This window comes from Enoplosus armatus, chromosome 8 (genome assembly GCF_043641665.1).
Source record: "Enoplosus armatus isolate fEnoArm2 chromosome 8, fEnoArm2.hap1, whole genome shotgun sequence".
In the NCBI taxonomy this organism is placed as follows: Eukaryota; Metazoa; Chordata; class Actinopteri; order Centrarchiformes; family Enoplosidae; genus Enoplosus; species Enoplosus armatus.
In genome coordinates, this window is record NC_092187.1 from 19461030 (window position 1) to 19473647 (window position 12618).

Consider the following 12618-nt stretch of genomic DNA (forward strand, 5'->3'; position numbering starts at 1 on the left):
GTTCCTAGCATTTCAGAATAAACATACGGTGAAATAAGCTAAAGCTGTTGAATATTGTTTCATTTAAATTAAGTGGATGATATTATTTATGTATTTTTTTCATCTGATGGGTTTATTAGACTTAATTTCGGCACCACGTGCTGTTAAAACAGCGCAATGCAGATCAAGGCAGAGTGGTTTGCATCCAGCTCTCTTCGTGTGGGGGCAGTATTAGATGTTACAAGGAAATATTCATTGGGAGCCTCGTACATTGTTTACAGCAAATTTTTGAATTATTACGTAAAAGTGTAAACTATGAAAGTGAAAACTTCGACTTTCATCAGGGGGCCAAATATTCATGCTGGAGGGCCAGATTTGGCCTGTTGGTGTGTGTGAATGGGTGAATGAGACCTGATCTATAAAGCGATTTGGGAACCATTAAGGTTGAAAAGTGTCATATAAGTGAAGACCATTTACTAACACTGAATTTTTTCCAATACTGTCTTCACAGTTTCACAACTGCTTCCAGTAAAAGCCTCAAATGTCACTCCTGTCTTCAACCTTTATTGAAAGGGTGTTTAGCTCGCTGCATACGGTAGCTGTGCACCTACATGCGACATTGGACTGTGACCCACCCTTAAGTGGTGATATACCCCTGATGATTCGGGACTATCCTGAATTAAGCCTAGCAGAGATCTTATTCAATTTAGAAGCACAAGTTAAAAACAACTGTGTTGGACAACAGATCTTTCGCAGCTAAATTTAAAATGGCTGCATCAAATCAATTTCAATGTCCTGCCTGGCAGCATTTAAAAAGTAATTGCTCCATCAGCCACATGACACAGCATGAACACCAACAAGAAAGATTCAGCGTTTGCACCATTTTTTTTCCTTTCTTTTAGGAAAACGATGATCTCACTTCACTTATTTCAAGCAAGTGCTATTTTTCAAAAAAGCTACTGTCCATTAATCCTGGTGGAGAGCGCCTACTTTCCTCCGGCTACCTGCTTCACTGGGAGACAAGACCTGTGTTTATGTGTAGAAATAAGGCAATTTATCATCCAGTCCCAGAGAAATGGTCAACAGCAGGGACCAAACAGCACACAATTCCAGATTAATTGCTTCCCTCCTTGCCTGCCCAGTGAATGAAACATAACACTACAAACCATACTAGACAGATTGAATATTATTTAGGAAAATATGAAATGTATCAATTTGCTTTCTGCTCTTGAGCATTAACATTGCATGAATCTAAAAAGATATGCTGACAGATCTAATTTTACAAGGCATTGTCTGAGTCAACAGCTCATTATCTTAATGGGAATAATTGGTTGACTATTATGGAATAGGACAATCTGTGCAAAGACAAACGAAAAACGGGAGAAGCACTCAAAAGCCTCCAGAACTCTGAATTACATGCTTCCTGTGAGCAGTGGGGCGCTAGAAAAACAACAAACTCCCCAGGGGACCAACAAACTCTTATAAATGTCAAACAGGTTTTAGTAATATGCTCTGCAAGCAGCTATTTCTTTGGGACAGGGACATTTAACATGATAAACCATATTACATACCAAGGTCTATCTATAGCTGGAGGAACGATCTGTTGTCATACTGTTTAGTGAGCGCCACATTTCTGTTCAAAACCAATGCAACAATCTTTAAGTGATACATTCTTTATGTCATGATTGTATTTTATGAAATGGCTGAGAGTGAAGAGTGCGGTCTTGTTATGAAACCACAGAAGTGATCAACTTGTCAGAGAGGAGGGCGGGTGTTTTTTTGCTCCTTGTAATGCGGTCAAAGGTATTGTAGGACGAACGATAGACAAGCCGCAAGTGGAAAACAGAGTGGCTGCTCATGGGGATCATTCACCTTCACATCGTCAGTGAACTCTATTACAAGGCAGGCCCAAATCTTGGAAACCACTGCGCCATTAGTCAAACGCAGATTGAGTGTGACAGCTAACCTCTCATGATGATCTCCTTGCACCACATAAAAACTGACTCTCGCTGCTGCATAATCACGTTGTACTCAAATCAGTCTCACCGCACAGTTATAGCCCATAGAACAAAGCAGAGACACAGAGAACACATGAACCATCTAATCAACTAAGTAAACTATAAAATGTCACATATTAAAGAAACTGCAATCTATTACACTGTGCATACAGCTGAGCCACAACATGCTGAATTTAATTACAAATACCTTTAATAAGCTTACTGCAGGTTGTTGCCGCCCACCATGATGATCTCTCATTTAAAGTCTTAAATGTACATGTCTTTAATCTGCAACTCCTTCATGAACGAAAAACTACTTAACAGTTCAATACATTCTTGCCCTCTTGTGATAATGTATTCAATTGTGTAAAAGAGTAGTGTTACTTACTTTTAAAAAAAATGAATGGCAGTACCTTTCAGCACATCTCTCATGTATTCAAAAAGTCACCGGTCTCCAGTTGAGTGATTGGAAAGATTTGACCTAAGAACATTGCAATATTTAACTGAGATCATCTGTAAAGTAGACGGAGAGTTGTTTTCAATTAAGCGCTCATTAAAAACTAAATTAGGCACTGACCTTTGAAACATACTAGCACAGGGAAGAGGAGGGAAAGGTACTTTAACACATCCATCTCTGATTAAAATGACAACTCTCAATATCATGTTTCAGGGTCTCTAATATTACATTCTATGAAACAAAATGCCTCCAAACAACAAGCAAGTGTTAATTACATCACCATGATTCAGTAATTAGCATCAGGGCTTGCTTAGATACAATTTCAATTGTCACCAACTGTGTATTGCAAAATATCTACATAGTATTTTCCTTTTTAAATGTGCACGCTGATGTTGAGATTGCAGGGATGTCTAGTGGTTGACAATCAAATCAGGAGTGGTCTTCTCAGCTGGAAGACGTGCTTCTATTCAAAAAATATCTCAAGTGATCAGCTGCACAGTAGCTAATATTCATGAATAGCTACTTATACTCATGAGTTCATGCATCCATTTATGAATGAACTCATATTTCTGTATGAATCTATGAAAAAAAGACACCGACACAATCAGAAGGACAAGCAGACGTACATTAGGGATGATCCGGCAGACAGTAGTGTATTATCACCTGCCCTCACATAGCCTTGTAATCTGAGAGCGGCATCAACAATCAATGAAAGGAGGGAAAGAGAAGACAAGACCAATCGATGCCTGTTAGAAACACCACGGTAATTGTGCACTTATCAGTTTGGAGCAGCTAACAGCTATGAACTTTAAGGTGCCTGAATTGGGTGACCACTCTCAAGATAACCCTTCATTTCTTTTTCAAAACAGATTTCATGACAGATTTTGGGCAATCACAGTATTTTCTCCCTTTTGCTCATTGTTTTATACTCTGCTGGTATGAATGCTGATGTAATTTATTGTTTATTATGATTATTATTTAGTGAGATTTGATTATTGTGATCAACAGCTGTTTCACCAAAAGCTCTTACAGAAATAACTCCCATTTCCTTTTTGTGCATAACAATGTGTAGCATTCAGTGTAACATGAGCAGTTATCAGGACATGACAATTAAAAGATCATTATTGAGTCAACTGAATCAATACCAACACGAATCTATATATAGACCTCTGCGCATCTACATATGTGTGAATCTGCCATATATGTGAGGTTTCGTAACTCGTAAAACTCAATCGATTATAACACTGCCAGGTGTATCACCAGGTGCAAGTGATTGTGACTTGCTATAGAAAATGTGAACACACAAACTGGCACTCCTAAAAGAAGAACATTTTGTTCCCAAAGCAACAATGAAACAAGACTAAGAGTCTACAGCCATAATAGCGGCTAACCTGCTGATGTTAAGCAGGTGTGATGTTTACATTGTTAGCCGCTAAGCATGGCTGAAATCACTGACACAAGACAGCCTGTGGCAAAAAGTAACTGAAACACTTGGACCCAAACACTGTGCTACAATGACATCATGACCATCAGACATTGTTGGCAGTCAGTGTTAGCTGGCTAGAAAACACAAACAGTTTTGGGGCTTGCCTTGTAAATGTTTCCACAACTTGCTTTACTTTTTGGCCAAAATGCACACTGAATTATCCAAAAGGGGCCAAACTCCCAAACATGGATCAGTTTTATGAGCCCATCAAATTATCGCAGCAGGATGTTGCAGTGGTAACATGGGAAGCCGGGTTTTATGGGAGCACAGGGGAGGGGCAGCAACCCAAGGCACACTCACCAATGGAGCCCATTAACCCACTCACTACCGTATAGTGTACATACTGTAGTCAAATTGTTGACAGTGAGGATGGTATTCTTAGGTATTACAGAGTAGTCTTGTTTATATGATAAATTCAGACTCATAGTGTTGCGCTATCCTTGGTACCGAAGTGATGATGATTACTGTGTGGATTACTGTCTCGCACAGCCTCTAGTTTCATTGAGGTAAAATGGTAGTAAAGGCCAGGAACAACAGGCTGGGTGTGGTGATCCTGATGTGGGTGTTTTATGAATATTCTGCTTTGTCTGTTCAGCTTTGGCTGCTGCAGCAGTGCCTGTGTCTGGCAGACAAATCAACAAAAATATCATAAACTCACTGAGTAGCTACAAAAGAAAGAATGTTATAAAATGATATGATAAATTAATACTAAGATTATGTTGGGTGCACCACAACGTATACAAGGAGTAAATACGACAGAGCAAAATCATAAGTTACTATACTGTGTGAATATTACGTACTAGATAGTGGCACTTTATTACTCCAACCAGGAAGGATCAAGGACTAAACAGAACAACAATCACAACATATGTATTTGCCTTTCTGACATTAAGAAACTCAGGTTTGACCGTGTTAATGATTATGTGCTGCAGTATAATACATCAAATCCACTTATAATGTCACCCTGCTCCCTTTAAACAAGCTAAATCTTTGTCCATCCTTTTTATTACTGCTAAACAATTCCAGGTTTACAAGTAGCCGAAGGATTACTACATCACATTAAATCAGGTTTCACCATAAACGTGACCATCATTTCTACCTCTTACTGCATCCTAACAGATGCAAGCTAATGCCCTAACAATTAAAAACCAGAGAGCCTTGAAGAAATACATAACACACGCCAAATCTCACTCAGCTGACAATATTTGAAATCCTACACAGCCAACAGACAGTATTCTATCAATTATTCAGGAGGAGAAAGGCTCGCAAAAAGTACTGCACCCCCGGCTATGCAGCAGTAAATCACTGTATAGCACACCATCTGCTGCCTGTCAAAGCCAACGGTTGCTGTGTGCACAGGAGTGCAGTACAACATTGATCCTTAAGTCTGGGTTGATTTCCATTGTGATTCATAGATTAGAGAGAGCAGGTAAAATGATGTGCGGGTCACAATGTAGAAGCTCAGGAAAACATGCATTTTATCGAGATATATCTACAATACCTATGTCACATTTTTAAAGTGAAAGAGTCATTTCACAACGTGCACAATGTGCAGAGTGATATTTCTGTATCCATCCTGTGCCTTTCACCTGGGCTAAAGCACGTTACTGTAAAAAGAGTATAAAAATATTCCTCATTAAATATTGAGCGTCCACATGAGGGGATGTAAGGATGAATCTCCCTCTCGTCTTTGGGTCCTTCACCCTCGTTGGTGTTTCAAAGCGTAACCTCCTCCAGAGACAAAATGTCCCGTATTCAGACTTCAATAATGCAACGCCTTCGTTCTCAGGGCTAAGGGCTAAGGGCTGGCTTGTCTGACATCTGACTAATCGCTGACGAATCCATGGATTCAGTTTGCAGACTTACTGTGCACTGACTATTTCTGGGCAAATAAACAACATAATTCCCCACAATATTCACTCATTTTTCATATACAGTAGCATCAGTTAAAACATCTGCCGACCATTTTATAACAGTAGAAGTCATTATCATTCGGTGACCTTTTCAATTGAACTTGGTTTTTCTGTGTTCCTGATTTTGTTACCGTTTTGATTAATTTACTTCAGAGTACAGTCAGTAAAACTGGCATCACTTCCATTTGGTATCTGTCAGAGGACTAATGGCTCGGTCCAATCATCCCTCAGCCATTCAAGGACTCGTTGGGTGTTAGAAAATATGCAATAGTGACAACAGCATTCAGGAAAACTGCATTAAGCTGCAGATATGTCAGGAGAACCAAGTCACTGCGGGTTCTAATTATGCTGTTGATTATCAGTTATTCTGCACGTCAAACTCAATATTGTGTGTTGTCATTCACCCAGTCAAAGAATAACCAGTCTAATTATTTGCTGTGTTTACATTCCCTGATGTCTCTGTGTGAGATCCTCTGACTGGATTTCCCCCATTCTCTCTCTACAATCTCTCTGCTTTGAATTGTTAACTGAAGCAAAAATGTCCTAATGAGCGTCTTATAGATACAACTTTGTAAAAGGGTTAACAGGTGTACACAATGCCATTTTCTTTTTCAAAATGTTTCACCCTGATTCAGTTACATTGCAAGAAATCTGAACAGCACTGCCCCCTTTGAAAGAGCACTGAACCTCCAAACAGCAGCACTTGATTATAAGCTGCACCACATTTAACACATTGCATCATTACGACAAGCACCCCTAGTGCTGGCAGGGTTTAATGTCATCCAATATTGTCGTTTAATAATTACTGACATATCTGTCAATTATTTTAGCTTCACACAGTTGGAGGAGAAATAATTCCCGTCAGTTCACCCTCTGTGTTTCATAACTGCCTGATTTGTGGGTGATGTTGCCTGTGTTTAAAAGTAAGAACAGCAGCCATTTAAAAAAAATAAAAAGCTCAATTAAAAGGGATTTTTGCTTCTTGGGGGAGCAAAAAAACAAACAAACATAAAAAGTCATATTGAACTACATTCTGAATTTGTCATTTTGTAGAAATTATGCAAACGGGGGGCTCAGTTTGCCATCTACTAAATGCTCCAACATTATATGTGAAAACCCCCACAAGGAGTGGCAGCTTAGCTGGCAGCACAAGCTGTTTAAAATGTGCACCAACACATAATGCACAGTAGGTTTAACTTCTATTGCAGCTTAACTTTCCAATTTGGATTCATTTCTTCATTTTGTAATAAGAAAATGGTGGGGCTGCAAAAATGAAAAGAACGTTTGTAAAGAGATTCTTTAACTTTTCAGCCGCATGCCGGGAACTAGATAAGGAGAAAATGTCAATTTCGGTGTACGTATGAATTACTCTATAATGGCACTACGCAGTTACACTTTGCTTTCAGTTTGAGAGCAGCACAATCAGCTCGTCCCTGTAAGTCCATTCATTTCTCATAGAGCTGAGGCATCGGGGAAACCCGGCCAACATGGTGTCGGACAACAAGCTTGCCAGCTGAGATAGAGCCAAGCTGAGAAGTCAACAGTCAATCACATTTCCACAGTTCCTAGTTTCATTTTATAAATAATAGCTCCATCCTGAAAGTTATTTACAGAGGGTTCAAAGTATCATCCTACAACTTTAATTTGAAAGACTGTAGCAGTAAATGTTACATCTATAGTGGGAGTTCATGGTAAGCTTCTCTTTTTCCTTTTAATTGATTCTAAAAATAACTGATAAGTCTCTGATGTTGATCCTATTAGCATGTTAGCATTTGAATTTAACTTCAATCACAAAATATTCTAGCTCATCTATTTAGGGGGGGTGTTGGTATCCTACTGTAAGGAACTAATTATCAAAACAACAACATTAAATTACCCAAGTTAGCATAGATTTCAGAGAGGATGGTAAAGACTTTTTCACAGTGCGGATTCATATTGCAAACTGATGCAAGCCCAGGGATTGCATGACAAATCAACAGAGAAAATGAGGCAGGATGGTCGAGGGATATCAATACGAGTTGCACATTTATGTTAACTTTTCAAGAAGCCTTCAAGTAAATATGACGAGGATAGCTATGGTGTTTACCAAAGAGTCCCATCAGTCTTTCCTCTAACAATACACATGGCAATCAAACATACATACAGTATATAGCAATATATATGCATATATATACATATATATATTATATATAGATGACTGACTGACTGAGTACTGTATTTAGAACAATTTTGAGGTAGGTTCCATTATATGCTACTTTATACCTCTATTAAATAAATATCGTACTTGTCACTCCAGAGCTTTAGTTATTAATTACTTTACAGATTACGATTTTACATTAAAAAAATATGACGAGCTTACGGTATGAAAACTGTTTAAAAGTAGTTCAAATGAGCTCCACCTCAACCAGCAACATAAAATGCTACTTATGCATCAGTATTAACAATCTAATAATGTAATATATAATAATATATTACTCACAGGGGCCATTATCCTGCCGAACAAATACTTTTATCTTAATACTTCATGAACATTTTGCTGATGATACTTATAATTTTACTAGTAATTTGAATACTTCATCCACTACTTATAACAACGATCAACATCAATAGCATGATTACCGTCTTTCATCAGTTCTATATATTAGTACATTTACTTTTAAATGTAAATTCTACATTCTTCTACATCCTCCTTGTCAATGCTAACTCCACTGTGTTCCTGTGGACGGTGCCTCCTCCATGACACATGGTGTAACACACACAAAGGTCAATGGTATCCTCCAGATCCAAGCCCCCAGGAAGTGCACCGGCCTTTAAAGCCAATTTGATATAGTGGCCAAACCGTGTGATTTCAACTTCCGGGTCCGTCACGTGATCCACACTGGCCCAAAAAGACTTTTCCCCACAGAGGGGAAGAATTGTGAAAGAGACGTCTGTAAATCAGCAGATCATTTTTTTTGAGGTACAACTTCCCAGTACGAACACTTAAATAGCCCTTATTTAAATCATTAGGTCCTAAAAGTTGTAAAATTCACTAATAGTCGAATCCAGAGTTATTTTCCTGTCCATTGTCACTGTTGTTCATGTGAGCGAGCCCAAGACGAGCGGTTGGGGGGAGAGGTTAAAGGAAACGCTTGTGCACTTGCTCTAGGGGCCGCACAGATGCACAAGCCATGTGGGAGATCTGGGTAATTTTATACTCAGAAGTCGAACCTTTCTCACTTCATGTGCCACTGAGCAACTAAGAATGAACGGGGCCCCGCCTCCGACGCTGTATCCAGTTCTCTTTATACATCCATGTCCAGATCCCACCACGCTCAAAGCAGCGATAAGGACATTATCCCTCACCGGCTTCCCACCCACCAACATAAGCAATTGTGTTTGTTGTGACGCATGACCAAGCTGGAGCTGTACCAGGTCTCTGCAGTGGTAAGTGAGTGTTTTTCCCCTGCACCACTCGTGAATTTCTTTAGGCAGAACAGCAAACTGAATTATTTCCCACTGTGTGAAGGACAGAAAGTCTGAGAGAGAGAATAAAAAAAAACCTAAATATCAAACTCACTTTCACAGCCCCTTTGACGCATCTCAATGAGGGGGCACAAACCAGCCATGTCCTAGATAAACGGTACCCTGCACTGCATTGAAAGACTCTCTACAGCAGTCAGGTTTACATAACAGCAGACAATACACAGGGATGCACATCACTTCCAGAGCTCCATATGAAAAAATACAGGCTAAATTCCTGCCTGTCCATCAGTTTAAAAACCACTGAGGATTTTCTCTACCAAAAAAAATGGTTTCAAGATGACTCACAGCAACACACTCGGAATCATTTTGTAGATTGGTGTATTATCTGGTGAGGGCAATGATGTTGTAATTAATTGCATTATTCTTTCGTTTCTGTCTCCCAAAAGGGGATCAGGTGAGATACAAAAAGAGATTTGATTTAAAAAAAAACAGGATACACAAACTTGAGCTGCATACGATACACAAAATAGGTTTAGAATAAGCAGATTTATTCGACAAAGTGCTGGTCATGACTAGTGCCATGTTCAGACTGTTGACTAAAGCTGTTTAGTTCCGTGTGTGTGTCCCCAGTGTTGACTGGCTAAAGAGTCAAGTATGACAGACCACTGCTTGTGACCGGCAGACACAAAAGGAGAATCTGAGCGAGGATGAGAAAGGGAAAGAAAAACCTTGGGGACCAGTGACAGCAGACAATAAGGGTGACTACTGGTTTGGCCTTTGAGAGATGAAGATGGACAAGGGATTCTTGAGGGACACAGAGGTTGCGTGTTTCCTGTTTGGCAGACTGCTAACCGATTTTCATTAATCATTACGTCAGTGAAGTCTATAAACAGTATTGGATGTTTTAGACAGCAAGGAAAACATTTGGTAATGGTAGGCAAGGTAATAGATAGACCAAAATGCAAAGAAAGCATGTGCTTGACTCACTAAAACAACACGGAGAGAAAAATTTGACTCTGCAACAGTCATGATTCACTAATGCTTCGAATTAGTGCGCAGTTCCCTCCAGCATAGAGCAGCATACAAGGCCACTACAGAGGCATCTTGGTGTTTTCCCCCTTTTTGTTTACCTATTTTTCCTCCCGAGCTGACAGATATTATACAACCACTCTCATGCAAGCTCTTGGCGATTAATACAGCCATGCTACCATTCAAAAAGCCTTCTTATTGAAACAAAAGACACCCAGTTGGTAGGACGATGTGAAAATGTGGATTTCTCTATCATGAGGCTTTGTGTAATGATTCAGGAAAACTCTCCAGATGAGAATGAAGATTGCAAAAATTATTTACAAACAGCTCTCCTGATAACAATTCTGTGAGTGGGTTTATATAACTGGACAAAGGGAAGGGAGCAATTATTTAGATCAATATAGAACAATGAATATCGTGCCCCTCTTGCAAGGCCCAACTATTACAAGCCTTATCATGGGAGGAAATAGATTTTGCAACCCTCCATCATGCTCTTGGAGACGCCAACCAATTTGCTGTCAAGTCAATAATCTTTTTGGGAGAGATCGAATCTCCAAGATTTCTCCGAGCCGGCTGGCATACACAGCCGGAAAAAAACATTCATTACACACATTATACTTCACTCTTTTTAAAATCCAAGAGAAGTTAGATTAGTAGACAAGTCTTTCTGTTTGTTACTGACACTTCCTTGCAGTCTGACTCAAACCAGGTTTGCAGAATACAAATGAACACCGGGAATCTTTTATTCTGGGAATGGCAGCAGCACAATGACCTGAGTAGACAACGAGTGAAGAGGTGGCTCAACACTCAGTGGAGCACCTTCCGCTTTACAAAGCACCATAAGTGACCTGCCACTCACACAACCTGAGTTGTTCATGCAAGTCACACAAAAAACTATGGAGGTCAAAGCTTTGTGATGAATCTACCTCTTAGTACTCATACTAATACTAATACCACACTGTCAGCTGCATTACAAGTAAGAGTCCTGTATTGAAAATGTTACTTAAAGGTCCCATATTGTAGAAAGTGAGATTTCCATGTCTTGTTTGATTATAAAGCAGGTCTAGGTGCTGTATAAATACCGTCCATGGAGAAATGCACACAGCCCGTGTTCATAAACTGTAAACGAGCCGTTCAGACTTCCGTAAGGTTGTGATGTCACAACTACACAGTCACCACACTAAGCCACACCCCCAACAGGTCATGTGCTCCAGGCACAGCACACCCACCAAGTACAGGGACGCTCTCATCCACCCACTCTGTGTAAGTTATTTGACCGCTCTTGGTTTGTTTCAGACAGAGGGTGAACTGAGGGGCTGCATAAAGGACCAGTAAAAGATAAATAAGGACTTTTATGAATTGTGAATCATGCAAAGCTACTCTAGTGAAGTCCCAGAATAAAGATAGAGCCGAAATGAGCATAATATGGGACCTTTAAGTATGTGACTTATAATTCAGGAAAATGTACTTAAAGTATTAAAATTAAAAGTACTAGTGAGAAATGACATCATGACACCTTCACAATGCCCGTTTTGTCCAACTAATAATGCAAAATTCTTCAAATTAAACTAAAATTATTAAAACAAATAAAAGGGAAAAGCAGCAAATCTTCACATTTGAGAAGCAAGAACCATGAAATGACTTAAACGATTATCAAAATAGTTGCCAATTAGTCAATCGATTAATCAACTAATTGTTTTAGCTGTATTTTTCATATATTTTCTGAGCTATTTCCCTCTGAATTGTAGTGGAGTAGAAGTAGGAAGTGGCAAAAAGAGATAATACTTAAGTAAAGTACGAGTACCTCAAATGTGTACTTAATTACATTCCACCACTGGTTAGTACTGAGTCATTGTTTTTCCATCATATTTAAAACAAAACTTTCTTGATAAAAAGCGACATTTCTATATCCTTTGTTACACAGACATCATCCTTAAATCAAGCTAAATGAGTATTTCAATGCATCTATGCCTCTCAGCACAACATAATTCATGCTTTTCCTTTTACATTGTTCCTTTTATTCTTTGTTTTCTCTCAGTCACACCACAGAGAGAACTCACAGGGATTTTTTCTTCTTCTGTATGCTGTGTCCTTCGCCTGCACACTGGCCTCACAAAACTCAAAGAGAAAAGAAGCTGCCTTCATACTGAGCACCTACTCACACAGCTAAAGTATTCTTCCTCCTCCTCCTCCTCCTCCTCCTCCTCCTCCTCTCTTTCCCTTCTCCTCATTTCTCTCTCTGGCTGATATTACATTGCACAGTGTTCCTCTAATGAAAAACATAAGTCCTTG